This window comes from Schistocerca piceifrons, chromosome 3 (assembly GCF_021461385.2).
Source record: "Schistocerca piceifrons isolate TAMUIC-IGC-003096 chromosome 3, iqSchPice1.1, whole genome shotgun sequence".
In the NCBI taxonomy this organism is placed as follows: Eukaryota; Metazoa; Arthropoda; class Insecta; order Orthoptera; family Acrididae; genus Schistocerca; species Schistocerca piceifrons.
Window position 1 is genome coordinate 165,828,035 of NC_060140.1, and position 20,411 is coordinate 165,848,445.

At 39.0% G+C, this 20,411-nt stretch overlaps 1 protein-coding gene across 1 annotated transcript in view; it reads left to right on the forward strand.

Moving 5' to 3' along the window:
• Positions 1-414: 414 nt before the first annotated feature.
• Positions 415-20,411, forward strand: part of LOC124790042 — a 459,476-nt gene continuing 439,479 nt past the window's right edge. Inside the window, exon 1 of the mRNA XM_047257599.1 lies at positions 415-773. The gene's annotated coding sequence lies outside the window, so the exon portion shown is untranslated. The remainder of the gene's footprint in view (positions 774-20,411) is intronic.

Here is a 20,411-nt window from a genome sequence, read left to right on the forward strand (position 1 = left end):
TTCTCTTTGCTCTATTTGCGAGTGGAACAGGAAACAAGATAACTACTAGCAGTATCAGGTAATCTCCACCGTGCACATAGGGCAGCTTACGGTCTTTGTATGTAGATGCGGATTTACATTCTGAGGAGTAATGAGAATATGTTATATCGTTCATACATTCTCTATTGTTGTCACTTATCCCTATAGAGCACCATATGTACAAAACCCTAAAGACGGCGTGATGTAACGAACAAACAGAGGCTGAGCTTATAGTGCGTATTGTCTGTATGACGCCGATACAGGGACAAAGGTCGGGCCGGACTGCGCCTGCGCAGGGCGGCTTCTCGCGTGGCACGGCGGGCGCTCTGCCGTTATCTGCTGGTGCGGTGCGCGCCTCAGTCTGACTCCGGCGCCCCTGCCGGATGGCTTGGTAGGCAGCCCCGCGTTACACGTCCGCTCCTACCTGCGACCGCCGACTCTCGCGTCAACTAGTCTTCCAGTTTGACTCTTCTCAGCACGCTTGTTGATCATGAACGATGATCAGGTTAAAGTTTCGTGTTACATTTTTTCAGTGCGTACAACTTTCCTAGCGCCTTTTATTTCAATACTGCCGTGAAATAAGTAAACTGCTTACACGGACACGTTCAGCCACACCCCTTCTTATTACAGGGGACTTACATAGACGTATTGTTGATTCCCAAAAAATGTAACGCCAATGTGTGACAGCAAGAACGAACTGTATTTATGGTTGAATATTTTCTGCAGGAAGAGATGCAACCTGAGCAGTGTATAAGGTAAATTAAAGTAGTCTGACAATGTAGAATCTGTATTTTGTCATCGGTCGTTATTTCCCGCGCTGCAAAAACAGAACAGCTTGCTAAACAAATCGATCGTTCTAGTGTCTTCCCTAATTCGTAGCGTAGTTTTACTAGCCCTGAAGTTTCTTGGGAATTACGAATCTATAAAAAAAATTACACCCAGTTCGAATTATTTGCTAACATGTATTTACTTTTTCTGAAAAAAAAACCGGTATGATACTTTGCTAATTACAGTCATCTGTATCGTTAATATGTACCACATACTTTAAACTACATTGCTATCTCTTCTACGATTATGTACATTTACATAGCATGACTGCGGAAAGTTATTTTTCTGCTGTAAAAAGACTTACATACATGCTTAAATCACCAAACGAATTGCCATTCAAACACAAATACCCTTATTTTGATTGTTCAGGAAGATGATCTACTCAGTGCTCTACTCTATTTACAGTTGGTTACATCCCGGTTAGCTAGGCCGCAAGGGGTACTTATAATCGCTCTATCATTTATTTCCGACAGGAACGTGAAAGGAACTTTAATTATTAGTAAATGAATATATATATTTTTGACGGAAATAATGGAGTCTTCACTCCTTTCGCTCATTACCTTGATCAAGAACTCGCAATCCAGGTTGAGCATATTGAGGGAAATAACCAAATTGAGTCTTAATGTAGATAGTGTAAACAGATACGATATTGTCATATTTCATTGATCTATGTCATCTGTCATGAGTGGGTCTTTCTTTTTAGTCAACATTATTCTGACTGGTTTGAGGTGACCCGACACGAATTCCACAATTACACCCTATCTGTAAATTAATGGTTGGATGCATTCCAGTCTCTGTCTCCACTGCAGTTTATTACCTCTTACAGCTCCCCTTAGTACTACGAAAGTTATTCCTTCTTGACACAAGTCTTATCATTGTTTCCCTTGCTTGTGTCAGTGGTTTCCACATGTTCTTCTCCACACTGATTCGATGGACAGATGCTTCATTGCTAATCTTATTAATCCACCTAGTATTCATCATTTTTCTACGGCACCACATCTCTAACACTTTCATTCTCTTCTTTTCTTAGTTCCAGCAGTCCATGATTTACTACCGTAAAATGTTATGCTTCAAAAGTACTTTTCCAGAATTTTCTTCCTCAGATTAACACTTCTTTTTGATGCTAGAGGATTTCTTTTGCCCATGAATGCACTGTTCGCCTGTACTAGTCTGCGTTTTGTGTCTTTCTTGCTTCATCCATCTCTCGTTATTTTGCTTCCCAGGTAGCAGAATTCATTCCTTACTTCGCCTGCTAAGTGGTTTCCAATTTTAAACTCGAGCATTTCGTCAGTCCCACATCTGATACCCGTCAAGTAGAAAATAAGGAACTCCAAAATTCGAGACAGTTGAATTACTCTTTCATTTGGTCTCACATGGCTCGTTGACATGTAATAGTAAGTAACCTTCAAATGAACGAATTTATCTCATAATGCATAAAATTACTGTATTTTGTTTTAAAAAATTGTTAGGACTCGTTTCACTTTCTCTGACAGGTTACGACATACAGTTAGGCACAGTAAAAATTCTTCGTCCACCCAGAGAAATATTTATTTTCTTGTATTCCGGTCACAGACCACAAAGTATTTTTAAGTCTAGTTATTAATTGTTATTAATAACTTTACATGGGATAGTAAGTAATCTTCAAATGAACGAATTTATTTTACTGTATTTTGTTTTTAAAAATTGTTAGGACACGTTTCACTTTCTCTCACAGGTTACGACATACAGAGAGGCACATTAAAAATTCTTCATCCACCCAGGGAAATATTTGTTTTCTTGAATTCCGGTCACAGACCACAAAGTATTTATAAATCAAGTTATTAATTGTTATTAATAATCGGCCCTGTGTATACAGAGATCCGATTTTGGTCATTATTGATTGTAATTAATAACTTGATTTATAAATACTTTGTGGTCTGTGTGTGTGTGTGTGTGTGTGTGTGTGTGTGTGCGTAAAAGAGATAGCTTGGCGTCCAGATATATCCAATTTACAAAATGCAGGAACAGATAGCACTGAAAGCAAAACTGAAACGTTCCCAAACCTTGGTGCATACAGTATACTAGTCATATCACATCAGTGTAGATATAGATGGCACAGTGACAGTCATTATCTACGGACGATTCGTCCCAAAATTACAGAATTTGAGTATCACATAATAACATAAATAGTGACAATGTGAGGAAAATATTACACTGTCGTACAGCGTTTATTGGCATGCTGGATGTCGTTGCTGCACATTAGTTCACCTGACTTTATTAAAACAACTTTTTTTAAAGGAATGTACAAAGCCTTTCCAGCACGAGATAATACAGATAAATACAGGTGCGCAGACCATTGCCCTTAGATATTGTACCATAAAATATGAGGTAAAGGGTCATTTTATTAAAAGCAAATATATTTTAAATGCTTGTAGAGATCCATTATACAATGTACATTCGTGTTCAGAAAAAAACAGAACACCTTGAACGACTAGAGTTAGGACGTTCATATTCACAGGACATGCTCTGAAGAAATGATTAGCATTTTAAACATGTCGGCCCGTGGGTTCAGGTTCAACATCGATATCGCTGCACGGTACCACCTACTGGTAAAATGTGCCTGCGGCTCTCGTTCTCGCTACAAACTGAAGATAATGGATCAATATTACTTGAGCAGACGTGCAGCATGCCTCACAGATCTATTCGCGAACCGTATCGTCAAATCAGTGAGTCAGAATGAAGGGGCGTTATTGATATCAGAGAATGTGACGCATCAGTTTTGGAAACTGCTGCTCGTATGGGAAGAAGTATTTCGGCAGTGCAAAGGGTGTGTGCAGAATGGTTCGCGGAAGGCCGTAGAGCACGACGAGATGGGTCAGACCATCCTCCGAGAAGGTCGACACCTCATATGAATGTCATTGCAGGACAGATCTGTGTCCTCCTCGGTTCTTGAGCAACTGTGGAACAGTGTAACACATCGTACACTAGGTTTCGTGCACGCCGTCCATTTCTCTGCCTACCTTTAAAAAATGTGTAGAAATATGCTAGACGGCAATGGTGAATGGAATAGCGTCACTTGAGACAGCAATGGCATCAGACAGTCTTTTCGGACAAATCTATGTTCAGGTTTGTTTGAAATTGATGGCCGCAGATTGGTTCGCCACATACAGGGTGAGTGGCATCACAGTGACTGAATTCACAGAAGACATATAGCAGCAACTCAAAGCCTTACGGTGTGGGGTGTTATTGGGTACAACCACAAATCACAGTTAGGGCTCGTACAGGACACTATCACCAGTGTGACCTGCGTGAATAACATCCTGCGACCAGTAGCCATACCCTTTCTGTACACCACCTCAGGCGGCAAATTCCAGGAAGACAACGCTTGATGACATGTTTCTGCAAGGAAACGTGCCTTTTTGGTGTCACAGGATGTCAGCTTTTTGCTCTGGCACGCCAGATCACTAGACTTGTCGCCAATCGAAAATGTGTAAGATATGGTGAAACGATGGGTGCAGCGATGTGACCCAACGCCAATCACCATAGATGAACTTTGGAACCAGATGAAAGTAGCAATGATGGCTATTTCACAGGACGCCATTTACACCTTACAAGCGTCGATGCTAAAAATTGGCTCTAAGCACTATGGGACTTAATATCTGTGGTCATCAATCCCCCAGACTTAGAACTACTTAAACCTAACTAACCTAAGGACATCACGCACATCCATGCTCGAGGCAGGATTCGAACCTGCGACCGTAGCAGCAGCGCGGTTCCGGACTGAAGCGCCCAGAACCTCTCGGTCACAGCAGCCGCGTCGATGCCATCATGCATGGAACAAGTTATAAGGGCCCATGGCGAACTCTGTGCCTACCAGCAACAGGACATTTGTTGAACCAAGATGACTGAAACGCCAATCATTTCTGCAGAAAGTACTAATGTACATGTACTGTAGATATGAGGGTCTATATCTAGTCGTTGAAGGTGTTTTTTCTTCTGAACATTAACAAACGAACCAAAATAAATCTGCAGCAGGATAATAAATAAAGTAGAACAAAATAACAAAAGCCTGAGCGCACATCCTCCCTTATATTTCACTTGCCAATCGTTGGTAGACAAATAGTTTACAATTATATGAAACGGAAGGACAGCTGTTACTGAGATATCAGCGTTATTGTCCTATATATCATCTGTTAACCCATGCTGCATTTGGACTCAGTAGCTGTAGACTGTGGCTCCAAACAGTAATGAATATGAGCTCGTACAGTGCGACCGACTAAGAATTTGTCGAAGCCTTGGTATATATTTACGCTGTACACTGTTACAGCTGTATATATAAAACTGCAACAAACATGCAGTCTACAAAAGAAACGACTAAAACATTCAATAAAACACAATATGGAACAGAAACTGTAATAACACACGGCTCGCATAACGTGCATAGGTCGACTAATGCGGCAGAAAAAATAAAAACTGTTAATGTAGCTCCACCATTTTGTTGGTTAAGGTCGAAAAACTGTGTTTTGATAATTCGTTATTTACAATTTTTCTCACATTTACGTGTTGCTTATACTTCTTAAGTTTCATGTGTTAAATGTATAATGTGTGTAGTAAGTTAATTCCATAACTATTGTATGACTGTGTGTTGTTTGGACGTTACACAGTATCTGAGTGGAATTTTGCTATGATAAGCAGTTTTAGTGCAGATCTGTTTTGAAAATGAATGGCTATATTCGAATCTTGTCCCCTGTACAAACTACATTCAACTGTGACATAAATTTTAAATAAACAATTAATAAAAACCATATTGAGCTAGGATAAATAGGTCTAAAGCGAAATATAAAAAGGCCAGAAAATATAAGGATTAAAATTAAGAATGGAATATGCAGCAAAATCTATTCTACATGTGTTTCATGAATGTTGCTTGAGGAAGAAATGGCACTGACAAAGCTGTGTTAAATGTTATAAGACATATCACATAGTGTTGAGTAAAGACAAAAAATAAATTATGGGCCTGGGTAATTAGAAAGAAAGGCGAGTAGGCCACAGAATACCTAAGAAAAAGATCACTCTCTTTTTGGGTGTACTTCTCTAAGTACAAAGTCAGCCTGTGTTAATATTTTTTACAGTATATACCTATTGCGTTCAGCTTTTACACCGATTATTTTCGTATGTAATGATATGTAAACTTACTTTCATCCAAACATAAAATATAGTGGTAACTTCAACACATGCAGTCAATTATGGCTTTAATTTATTTGCATTAGTAATGTGAAGCGAATTTATGTGCTGGACTATAAATACTCTGGTACTCCACTCCCTCTTACGCATTTATAATTTTCATATCAACAAAGAAATGAAAATTTTCATCTTTGAAGAACACACTACAAAGATCTGAATATATTTTGTTCTCTTGGAAAGTTCGCTGCTTTACTGTGGCAGCAAAATTTCTTATCCATAATTTAGATCACCTGCGGTGCGATAACTATTTAGTTTTAAAATCATAGATCATGGACCAAGGGTTCTTTTCTTTTATTTCCTGTACGTATTATTGATTGCAATGAAGTCAGCTAATTACTGCAGAAACGGTTAAACAGAATTATGCACAAATTTCACGTAACAGGAATGAATGAGTTGGGAGCAGCCGGCTCGTGTAGGTATTGAGGGGAGCATTTCGTTTCTTTTCGATACTGTCTAACTGTTCTAGTACCTTAGAAAGGATTAACACCAACGTATATAATGATAAAAGATTTTTCTTGCTCGATCACGTTTACCTTTCATCATTGACAAGTAAGTATCAGTATGTGTGTGTGTGTGTGTGTGTGTGTGTGTGTGTGTGTGTGTGTGTGTGTGTGTGTGTGTACGTCCGTTACTGAATATATTATGAATAAATCACATATTTGGAACTCAGATAGTATTCCAGTAGTCAGTCACGTAACACGTGCAGTAAATGAAATTAAGAAGTTCCCGATTGAATTGTTTAACGAAGAGCTACTTTCCTACTTAAGCCTCGAAAAAAACCTCCAGACCGTTAAATAGAGATTCGTGTGACGATTCAGAGCATTCTCCGACGTATAGGCCCCTCAATCTACTTGACAGTGGTAACTACTAATATTGTTTTAAATACTTGCTGTGCGTAATACTGACCAGTTCTGTGGCAGTTTGCTCTTAATGAAAGTCAGAGGAAGTGTCGAAAATAATTTATGACGAATGACGTAGCCTGTTCATCCTTTTACAGCGATTCAGATTATAGGTGCCTGCAGCTCAAGACAAATGACATCACAGTACTAAGAATCATTATCCACTCCTTGAAAATAACGTGTAGTAAACATTTTATGTAGTCTGCTGCACTGTACAGATTTTATGCAATTCTGTTAATCCATTGGCCGCCACTGAGGAAAGCTACATTACTAACCACTCGAGTGTAACTTAGGTGGTCCTCTTTTACCCATCACCTGAGAAATTTATCGACTATATTAATTGCAGTCTATATACTTCTACTGTTTTGTCAGCAGAACGTCCATTTGTTACTATGACTTAATTACTTCCCTCTATCAAACGTTTTAGCTTTTTCACAAAGCTGAGGCAAGGCCTGGACGTGTTTCCTGTGCACAATTAAATTAAGTTGTTATTCGTTTTTGTACTTTATGTTGCTGAGAAACAAACCCAAATATTTCCTCAGACGACTATTGCACCATTATCTACATCTTCCATTGTTTTGACCTCCACAAATTAACTATTGTGATTAATAAACGTCTGAAATATCCTTACAGCATGCCCAGTAATAAACTGTTAGTCCCCTATTGGCTGAATTCACAAGTTATATTTCCTCATTTCCTATCATTTCTTCCAGCTCCACGCAAAAACGTTTTTGAGCTTATGCGCATCCAGGCTTTTAAACGTCTCCTGTAGTGCGCGTCCAAATCAAAAACGGTCCACCTTATTTACACTGAAAAGGCGTATGAAATTCTACTGTCATATACCACTAATGGACTACTCTCTCTTGACGAAAAACGTTTTCCATATCATCAACGGAACCTGACGATCCGAAATTACACACCGAAGAAACCAACAGGAATTAATTGCAAACCTAAATCCGTTAACACAAGTAAGAAGACAAGGTCAAAAGATGTTTTCGAAGGAAGTTTTGATAAGTTAAGAAGAGCAAGAAAGCCAGAGCCCAGTAATAGTTCCAGCTGCTCCTTACAGGACGAAACAAGTGAAAAGCGTTTTCGTTCCCCTTCACAGTAATATAAGACACTGCGCCTTACTTGTTACACTTCGCTTAATAGCCAGTTATATTAGTTCTTCATAGAAAGAAACGTTATTTCCTGGAGCTCACAGTCAGGCGTAGTTGTGGCGGATCCCGCAAGGTGTCACGCTCCGCAATGTCATTGTTCTTTGCGCCTCCAATGACGTCATCCCACTCCCTTTTCGGCTCCTGTAACGTTGCTTATGCCACTCAAAGTAGTAAAATATGTAAACATTTATGCAAACAATAAAGACTAAGCTTCACCCACTCTCATTTCGATGCTGACTAGGGCTGACGTGAACAAAACACTAAACGGGATATTACAAAACACGAAAATTTGAAATAATACGTTGTAGCTTCTATGGTCGTAACCTTTTCTGCGTTTCCTGTACTACCTACTAATAAGTTTGCATGTTATCACGTACTACAGAAGGCAATGTTGTACGAGGCACTCGTTCTTCAGATCCTCATTAAAACTGAGATCAGTATTGTTATCGTTTTAAATTGTTTCTACTTTATAATTCATAACAAAGAAACATTAATTTTGAGCTTTCTGCGTTCCGTGATCCTATTCGTATTACGGTATCTTCTTTCACCTTTCTGATAGTAATTTCGTTTCTGAATAGCCTCCGCTTGGGTATCAGAACAGCCTACTATTAGAAACGCAGTACTTTTATCTAATTCACTGGTGGGAAGTCATATGCTGGTTGATGAGTTCTATTTTTCCTGTCGACTTTATTCTTACGCATGTTGCTCTCCATGAGACCGTTTTCGGTACTCAACTCATGTGACAATACATTTGAGTCTTCAGCGAATCCCAGACTCGTGGGTCATGTGCAGTTCTTCTCTCTATAGGAGTTGAGTTTACGTCTGGTTCCATTATGTGGCGATTAGAAACCTGCAGTCTGTTAATTGACGTCACGATGAAAAGTAATACTAACATATGCATAATGGTAAGATGCAATTAACGTAGTTATAGAAACGACGTTAAATTACAATTCGAGGTAAATTAATGACTTTCCTAAATAAATGCGATTAAGAAAAACAAGTAGGCTTCATTGATGTTCGTCAAGGGGTTGCGATATCTGCATGTGTCATGGCTGACGTAGTCCAGCTTATGAAACACTCAGTTGTGTACCGTGTACGGTACCTATACGTGTCATTTGGTTTCTTCTGGTCCTCAGAACTGATGATGCACCTTCAACTACAAATTGTTCCCATAATATTACTACCCAAAATAATGATATTTGTCAACAGCACCAAAAGAAACATTATTCCACTTATAAATGAGAGTAGAAGAGAACTATTAGTGATAGTAATGAAGGAGTGAAATATTATTGTCTCATTATTCACGCATAATGAACAACTAAGTCCCACGTACTTCTTGTTTACAACATAAAGACAGCCCTTAAATTAAGAATGGGTAACCTAAAAGTGAGAAAAAGGTGCATATTTTCTTTTATTTCCTGGGAATGTGTTCTTATTCGACAAAGCTGGGAAGTATGTGTGCTATAGCTACCATATCGCTTAGGAGACGCTTGACACAGCAAAACATTGCAGGGTCAAAAGTCCAGTGGGAATGTATCTTCAAATTTATTACAGTAATATCCTCCAGGTTTTTGGTTATGCTTCGCACGAAGACTAGGCGTGGATGAGGTGAAAGTTACTGCAATATCCTCCTGCTTATAGATCAGGCTATATATCAGTACATTCATATATCGGAAAAGTGGATGTATATATGTAGTTTCACATCTCCTAAACGAATGGATCGATTTCAACCAAACTTGATACCCATATCACTTACTGTCTGGGAAGAACAACTGTGGGCGTAAGAACCGCCTGCATCTCAAAATAGTTGAGGTGGCGTCGCAAAAGTGTTGTAACCTACGAAGCTCAAATAGCCAGACTATATTCACATAGGACTTGAGCGTGAGAGCACTTAATGACGTGCAACAAACTTAACACATAAAAAACCCTTACGAGACTGCAAATAGTTTATCATTTACTACATTTTTTGCTGCTTGTGCAGAAAAATCAGATATGAGCGCTCCGTCTTCAGGCCACAAGTGGCCCATCGGGACCATCCGACCGCCGTATCATTCTCAGCTGAGGCTGCGGATAGGAGGGGCGTGTGGTCAGCATATCGCTCACCCAATCGTTATGATGGTTTTCTTTGACTGGAGCCGCTACTGTGCGGTCGAGTAGCTCCTCAGTTGGCATCACGAGGCTGAGTGCACCCCGAAAATTGGCAACAGCGCATGACGGCCCGAATGGTGACCCATCCAAGTGCCGGCCACGCCCAACAGCGCTTGACTTCGGTGATCTGACAGGAACTGGTGTAGCCACTGCGGCAAGGCCGTTGCCTTAAAATCAGATATGCCGTTTTAATTTATTACTTCTTTACTGCTAATTCTATTCGAAGACAGAATATACATATAAAATTGAATGTACTTGCAAAAATATGATTCTACGACACGTAAGTCAGGACATATGACTTCGTAAACACTAACACATCGTACATGACACACTAATTTAATACTTCTGTATTACTAACTCAATTTGGAACACATTTTTCAGACAGTGTTTACTTATACCACTGAATGTACGTGCAACATTATATTACTGTACGACACATAGTTGAGAAGATATGAAATCATAAAATTTAACTGCGTCAAAACGAAACTGTAGGACGCCAGACTCTAGAGGTAGAAATGAAATACGTTTACAAATATGAGGGAAATATATTAAACGTTTGTGACAATTGCATAGATGAGCAATGTTGTGGGTTAAAAATTCTTCCTAACTCTGGTTTGACTTCAGCTGAACTTGGTACAAGTATTACATACCGTCTGGTAAGAAACACTGTGGCAATAATAAGCAGCAACCTCCTATTATGGAGGGGGATACGGAGGGGGTGTTAATGTGAAGAGTGTAAGGGTAGGAGGAGATGGACAGAGAGAAGTGGTTGGAAGAGGTGGGCAGAGAGAGAGAGGGAGGATACTGATATAGAGGGAGAGGGAGAAAAGGAAATAGAAAAAGAAGAGGAGAGATGGACAGGGAGTAAGGAGAGTAGGACATAGAAGATATAGAGTATGAGAGGTACAGAGGGTGGAGTGAGGAGGAGGAGACTGCGATAAAGAAGAAAGAAGGAAATAGGAAATGGAAAGAGAAAGGGGTTGAGTTGGAAGGGGAGAAGGAGGAAGAGGAGTTGGACAGAAAGAGACGGACAGACGGGGAAGCAGTAGATGGACAGAGAATGATGAACTGATGGAATTACATGAGGTAGTAGATGGACAGAGAGAGGGCACAGAGCAGATTGAGGGCAGGAGGATATGGACAGATAAATGGGTGGAGGTGGTGGACAGAGAGAAAGAAAGGTAGGAGATGGGCAGACATAAGGCAAAGAGGAGAGAGACTAATAGAAGATTTGAATAAGTACATACCCCAGCGATACAGGGTACTCAGCTAATAATGATATACAGCGTAAGAGGACAGCATTAACAGCATTCACCAACTTTATTCTTAAGTTTTGTGATACATCAGTCATTATGACCATATCTTTCGAGGAGTTGGGAAAATTACTCAGGTGATGGCAAAGCAGTTTGTAGATAATCTAGGCGTGTAATGAACGTAATTAATCTCTATTACTATTCACCTGCATTGGGTGCGAAATCTTGGGTTCATTTGCATCGTGAATGTACATGTTCGATACATGAAAAAGGAATCCGCACTTACATAAAGCGACTGCCTAGTTACTATGTACCATTCCCATTCGCTATGCCACGAAATTTCAATTACATTCCTATTCTCTCTGCCACGAAATTTCAATCAAATTAGCGGAACCAGTACCATACACTTGGTGTGTCACCACTGAGGCAACAGAACTGATGGTACCTTAAAGATGAAAAGTTCCACAATTTTACCCGATTTCACGTAATAACAGGGTAACTGAGTATCTTCACCTATTCTAATTGTAGAATAGCCTTGCTAAAGAGGCAGCAACAGAATATTTAATAGAATACAGGTCTATGAATACGACATAAGAATTCATCCAAATGCGATGCAGTAAATTCTCAAATCGACATATCGGTAGAATTCGTCTTCAAAATAATAAAGTGGAGGCTTCACTACTCTATACTATTCTGTTTCCCGACGTCACAGACATAAGACCTATTAAAGTTGCTGCAGTTATGAATAGAAAGAAAAGTCAAGAATGTGTCACCCCTTCCATTACCTCATTTTGCAGATACTTCGTGTCCTTCTATGAAGGAGAATATGTTCGCCAATGATTGATTCACATGGCTGGGTTGAGCGACTTATAGTACGTTGATAGAGTCTTGATGCTCGCTGATGAAATAATTCGTCAGCGTTGTAGACAGCGATTATTTTGATTAAATTTGTAGACGCACAACTAACGTAGACTGTGCATACACGACAAGATTTAAAATGTTATAAAAAATTTATCCCTTCCAACCATGCATTAGGAAACATTTACAAGCGATTGAAAAAAGCAGAAAGTTATATCAACCATAACCAATGAGAGGGCAATGAATGTGTGTCCTATCTGATATTAAATATGTATATTATTATGCAAATTAAAACCTAAATAATACATATTTATATTGTGTTGACTAGAATTAAATGTTGAGAATTCTTTGGTTTTTAAGTTCCTGTCATATGAATGGAGAAGGGGTAACTCAAGTTCACATCATTGTAAAGGATATCGTTGGATGTAGATGGTCTCATGACACTTACCTGTGTTCCCTATTTTATTATTTTTGTTATGATGACTGTTATTCATTAACAAGATTTTGTAGACTGCCGTCTTGTCGGGACACTTGGGTAAATCGTACGACAGATTCTTCGCGACAGATAAAGATAAAATGCGGAAATTTTTCACTTTTTCCATTAAATGGAATTTCTAGACAAATTTTAGAGTGAACACAGCCCAGCAGAAACGATGTTGCTACGGAAATACTCCTCACGTTGGTAATGAAAAATGGATCCTTTATTTCCAGTGCCAGTAGGGGAGCTTCTAAATGTTTGGATCACTTCTCACCTCACGGTTTCTCAGTGTACTGTGTTATACAATGTCCTATGAGTAACAAGATGAACTGATGACATAAATCAATGAATACATTTTTTATAATCACAAACTGCTCCTCTGAATATTCAATTAATAACTGTAACAAGTGACGTAACAGGAGGGATATGGTTTCTAAGTGTGTAAGTTTAACTTCAGAAATGCACGTCATTTAAATTCATCATACGTATATATTTATCCTATATTAATAAGTAGTTTCACTCCCACAACTTACAGGCGATGTTTACAGTACAACCAATAAAATAGTGTGTATATACTACGTGGTCAACACCTGTAAACAGTTGCATTGTCGTCTGTTAGCATTCCACAGCTCCAGATTTTCGCAGACTAGTGATCTCTCTGTGTCTTATCTGCTTAGTGACCCGCTTTCGTCCTTGACTTTCTTATCTGTTCTAGGCGGTGACAAAATAAGTTGTTTTATTATCTTTATTTCCTTAGGTGGACACTGTATTTTGCTTGGATCGAGCTCTATACTGAGTAGTTGCATTATTGACATTATTTAAAACATTCTCTGTGATCATTCATTTTTAAAACTTGAGCTGACAGTCTCCTTTCACTCTATGAATTGCGCCATCGAATTTCAATTTTAAAATCGTACTTCTATGCTCTAAGCCAATGAATACTCTCATCATGTCAAGTCTTCGTTTCATCTTTTATTAAACCCTGTTTGTTTTCATTGCCCCATCGATTGTTGTAGCTATTATAAAAGCCTAAGGTGCAGATCTCAATAGGAACCAATCTCATATGACATCGTCTGGCTATACGTGGCATTTAAAGGCCAGTACAAAGATAATTCATTTGGATTGTAGACGACACTGTTTTTAATCTAAGTAATCAATCTTATGGCAACTACTTCAGTTAGACTTCATTAGGATAATATATACTCTTTGAGAAATGTAACTTCGTCTCTTCAGTTCTACCCCTACTGTCTGTTAAAACGAACGTAAGTAGAATGTAATGCTAAGAGTACACAAAGTGAGATCATATATTGCTGGAACTGAAGATTTAAATTGATTGATCATCAGTGATTAATCAGGGGGAAGCTGATTCCATCATGTCGTCCTGCCTGCATTGTGTCCTGCGGCTGTTAGATGGGTCAGCGAAATTAATAATTTAAGTTTATTGGCTATCAGTGACGAATCATGGAGAAGCTGCTTCTCACGTGTGGTGCTGACAGCATTGCGTCCTGCGGCTATTAGGATGGGGCAGTGAATCGTATGCCTTCCTCAGAGTAGTAGTAGTTTCGTTGATGCTTACGCTGCCGTGTAAGAGTAAACGATAACACTAATTCAAGTGCATTCGCATGGACGTGAATTTTGATCCTTATAGCCTTTCACTAGGTGAAACACTTCTTACCTCAATGTGCCAGCCGTCTACAACATTTATTCCTGAAGTGTATATTGTAACCAAAATAAGAAACAAAAGCAAACCGAGAACGACAAGAAGCAAAAAAATAAGATTGTTATTCCAATAGTTTTCATTTAATGATAAATAGCAGGGGAAGACACACTGTCCCTAACTCCAGTACACGTTACACAGATGTAAATAAGTTCACCTACCGGTAGATACCAATATTGCTTCATGGGTTATACTAACTTTATATTCCAAAATAATGTTATGTATCAACATCGCTCATAGATCAACAAATATCAGTAGGTCGTCCCAATGCTACTCTGTTATAGACGTCATTTATGTGGCGGCAGCCTATAATTATTTTACTGCAAAGTTGGTTTAACAGAGGGGGATAAATGTCCTGAAATAACTGACTGTTGAGCTGTAGAATCGTTGATATCTCTCTTCGTCTCCCATAGTGTACCTTGAGTAAATGCTTAAACGTAAGTTGCCATTTATGCTTCGTTTTATGGAACCATAATTGTTGTTTCGTTTGATAAATACTTAGCTCTGTCACGGCAAAATAGGTATTCATTAATTGACGGGGTGTATACAAGATACATGTTTCCCGATAGATTCGTATCTTTGCGATTCGTCAGGAATGCGTATTCTTCTCAGAATCCTTAGACAGGCGAGATCAGCCTAAACTATGCGTCCAGTTCAATTATTTCAAGTGAAATCATAAACTTCAAGATGAATTACACATGATATGGGGGGAACCATATATATATATTCTCGACTATCTGATATGGTAAAGGGTCGACAATCCCTTATTAAATTGTTAGATAAGTTAATGACTCTAAAACCGTATCATAGCTGTTATTAAAGTTGACGTCGTGTGGGTCTCAAGGTGTGGGTCTCAAGGATGTAAGTATCACAACCTAATAGAAGAAACTGCACACTTTATGACCTAAATCGAAAAGAAGGAAGACGCTAAGTTGTCTTGAGTAGTTGGTTTCTATCAGAAAGTGGAACTAATCATATTCTGAAGTTAACTGCGACACGTCCTTAACGCTTACTTGTGCGATAATATTGTATTTGGATACCTTCTTGTAGTGTAAGATTCAAACTCTTCCAAGATTTGATTTATGAATTTCAGGCAACGTCGAGGCATAGTACGATAAAATTCAGTCAGGAGTAAAAGTAGAAAGCACGACCTGTTTTTCAGAAATTTAAGTGCAAATCTGGATGAGTTATTATCAAACTGCAAAATTCCACCAAATAATTGACGTTCGCAGAATGTAACAATTCGTTCTAGTTACCACTGAGATATCAAATGCATATCCTCCATTTAAGGAATTTTAAGTGAATGTCAGTGCTATATAGTTATTGCGTCGGAGTTGGTGCTGTCTCAAGTTTACGGAGCGGTCAAACACTGCTTTGCTGCAGGCTGGATAGTATTTCTTGAGATGCCCCGGATGAAATATAAAACTGCACATACGCGAAAAAATAGCTAGAGAAATACGAAGGATTCAGATAAGTGGAAACAATTTCTGTACCGAAAGTTGTTATAAGATACTAACATCTCTCAATGTAACTCAATCCGAGCACTGATTGAAACGGAGCGTTTACAGACTGGGTAAGATTCACGCATAGCGCGTATGGTGCAGTAAATGCGAAATGATATGTTTCGTAACTGTGGATTTGTTCTTCTCTATTATTTGTACAGAACTCACATCTTCTGTTGATCACAGGTCATTAAGTTTGAGTAGCTGTCTTAAAAATCAAATGTTTCCTCCCAAAAAGCTAAATTACTTATAAATTAATGTATTGCAGCCATGATACTGAAACATTTCCACGTTTTAGTATTAAGCGCCACAATATTCCTTTTAATTTTCATCTTTTTCTTCCAGAATCTACTCTTGAGTGTAGCTTGCACTTCTTTATTTTTGCTATTAATCTTTTATGACCTATATTCTGTAAATGTTCAATACACATTCTTTTATTTTCTTCTTTTCTTTTACTCTGCAAGTGTTTATTTCCTTTCTGATACCAACATTGCTGATACCATACTTGCATTTCCATTGAAATTTCTCGGATATCTCATTTCCATACTCAGGACACGCATTATTACTTCTTATTCATCACCACTGTTTCACATCCGTCTAACAGTGTTAAGAGGACGATCTTGTTATACAGCTTTAATCGCGTATTTTTAAAGTTTTATGTCCTAGCTATTTGGAGAGTGTTCATCAAATTTCACTATACGTACTATATTTTGTCTGTATCCATCATAGTTATAGTTCATATAACAGCCACGATACGTCGGCAGAAGTGGGGAATGTTACACCATGAATCACAAATCGAATGTTTACCAAACTTGGTAGAAAAATTGATACATAACTGGTATTAACTGATGAAACTGTAATTCCATTTCGAAGTGCTGTCCCTAATAGTCATAACCTGTACTATTCATTGTTAGATGGAAGCAAACAGCCTTCGAGTGCCATCTTGAATATTTTCTCTCCATGCATAAAACACATGCTGTGTCAGTTTATGAACAATGCCAGTGTGAAACTATTCATTCTCCTGTCACATGCCAAATATGATCTATGGGAGACAAATTAAAAGACAAGATAGACCAGTCAAGGATCCTTACAATCATCAAGACGTTATTGGTGTGAACTGCAGTGTGAGGTCTTGCATTATCCTGTTGGAAAATGCCATTTTTTCATTGCTCATTAAGCGTATGCCAACAAGGCTTATCATCATTGCTACATAGTTCCGAGCATGTAGACTTTCTTCTATATTAAATAATCAGTGCTCTATTTCTTTTCCATTCATAAAACCCGTGCTGTGACAATTTATGATAATCGCCACACTATTATCCCAGGTTCTAGAGATAAAAGATCTCTACAGTCGCTGGTCTCTGAGAACTTTGACCAGGTCGTCTTCGAACACGAGAGCGTAGACCTGACTACCACAAACCAAAATGGTATACATTACTCAAAACCACAAAATGCTACTCAGTGTACCTTCGTACATAGTGTACAAAAGTCTACTCCTGGTAACAGCCGCGATGAAACCATTCCTCACATGAATGTTAGACGTGTTGTGCGGCGACGTTTGTGTATCGAACCATACTGGACTCAGTTGGTACAAGCCCATTATGACAGCTATTTTCTGATTTCTGATTTTCTGATTTCATTCTGAGTGTGAAGATGGAAGATAACAATTTCCTTTCCCTTTTAGATTTCTGTGACAAGGCTAAGTTCAAGTGGAAAAGAGGGTCACGACAACGTATGAGTGAAAGGAACACAGCAGTCACATACGGAACTGCACAGGCACTAAGCATGTAACAGAATTACTGTCCCAATTATTCAGGTGTGCATATACATATAATATCCGTAGTAGATTCCTCGTCCTACATGTATATGCAAATAAAAAACATGGATGCTCAACATTTCTTAAACATGAGCTGCGTCATCTGGATCGGCGTGAAGGGCGCACTGATCTCACATTGTAACGATGGCTTTCAAGTTCCTATAGTCATGTTATTTGGTGCAGGTTTTTTAGAAAGACTACCGTGTGCCTCCTTTCCAAGAATTTGGGGCGACCTGTATCGCCGTTTATATCTACATCTACATGGTTTCTCTGCAACTCACACTTAAGTGGAATGTAGAGGGATCTTCGAACAACCTTCAATTTATTCTTCTACCATTCTGTGGGAGAAACTGAATATTTAGATCTTTATACATGAGTTGCAATTTATTTTACTGCGATGGTCTCTTCTCCCTTTGTAGTTTGGCGACAAAAACTTGTTTTCACATTTAGAGGAGAAAGTTGGTGATTGAAATTTCGTGAAAAGATCTCGCCGTAACGAAAATTTATACGAATGTCAGCCAGACTGCTTATTATATCTCTGACGTTCTCCTCCCTGTTCCACGATAATGTAGAAAGAGGTTATCTTCTTCGGAGCTTTTCAGTGTCTTCCACAAGTTCTGACTGGTAAGGATTCCACATAGTACATTAGTAGCATAGCAGAGGACGGAACAGCGTAGTGTAGGTAGTCTCTTTAGTACGCCTGTTGCATATGTTAAAGTTCTGCCAATAAAAAGGAATCTCTGTTTTGCCTTCCCTGGAACATTATCTATGTGACAATTTCAATTTAAAGTGTTCGTAATTGTAATTCCTAGGTATTTAATGAAACCAACAGCCTTTAAATTTATGTGACTTATAGTCCATCCGAAATTTAAGGAATTTCCTTTCACACTCATGTGGATAACCTCACTTTTCCGTATTCAGAGACCGTTACCATGTTTCCGACCATAGTCCTACATATTCTTTGCCTCAAACATTTTGCAATTGGTTTTGGTATTCTAAAGACTTTACTATACGGTAAATGACAGCATCGTCTGCAAGCGATCTAACACGGCTATTCAGATTGTCTTCTAGTTCATTTATGTAGATTAGGACAGGAGAGGGCCTATAGCAATTCCTTGGGGAACGTCGGATATCACTTCCGTTTTACTCTATGATTTTCCGTCGATTACTGCGTACTGTGACCTTCCTGACAGAAAATCACGAATCGCACTACTGAAGTGATAATCCATATGCACGCAGTTTGATTAGAAGTCTCTTGTGAGGAATGGTCCCTTCCGTAATACCTTCTGTAAATGTAGTAATATGGAATCAATTTTTGATCGTGTGTCGATATCACTCTTTACTTCGTGCGAATGAAGAGCTAACAGTATTCACAAGACCGATATTTTCTGAATACTTGCTGGATATTTGGCAATAGGGTGTTTTCTTCAAGGTAATTCCGAACACAAGACCTATTCCACAGTCCTGCTGTGAACTGACGTCAGTGATGTGATCCAGAAACTCATCGGATTGCTCCTATTTGCGTTCTTGAGTATTGGTTTGACCTGTACAACTTTCTAGTGTTTTCGTACGAATCTTTCGCCGAGCGAGCATTTGCCAAGTGTGGGGCTATTGTATCTAAAAGAAACCTAATTGGTCTATGGATGGAAAGACTTCCCTTTATTAAGTGATTTAAGCTGCTTCGCTGCACCTAGCGTATCTACTCAAAAGTTACTCACATGTCATCGTTAATATTGGTGTTAATATCATGCAGTAATGGTACTGACTGTGTTTTGCTGCTGGTGTACTTTACGTACGACTAGATCGTCTTAGGATTTCCTATCAGATTTCGAGACAGAGTTTCGTTATGGAAATTATTAAAAGTTCACTATGCGATCAAAAGTATCCGGACACCCACAAAAACATACGTTTTTCATATTCGGTGCATTGTGCTGTCACCTACCGCCAGGTATAAGCGACCTCAGTAGTCGTTAGACATCATGAGAGAGCAGAATGGGGCGCTCCGCGGAACTCATGGACTTCGATCATGGTCAGATGATTGGGCGTCACTTACGTCATACGTCTGTACGCGAAATTTCCACACTCCTAAACATCCCTAGTTCCACTGTTTTCGATGTGACAGTGAAGTGGAAACGTGAAGGGACACGTACAGCACAAAAGCGTACAGGCCGACCTCGTCTGTTGACTGAAAGAGACTGCCGACAATTAAAGAGTGTCGTAATATGTAATAGGCAGACATCTAACCAGACCATCACACAGGCATTCCAAACTGCGTCAGGATCCACTGCAAGTATTATGACAGTTAGGTGAGAAAATTTGGAATTCATTGTCGAGCGGCTGATCATAAGCCACACATCACACCGGTAAATGCAAAACGACGTCTCGCTTGGTGGAAGGAGTGTAAACATTGGACGATTGAACAGTGGATGACGTTGTGCGGAGAGACGAGTCACGGTACATAATGTGGAGATCCGATGGCGGGGTGTGGGTTTGGCGAATACCCAGTGAACGTCA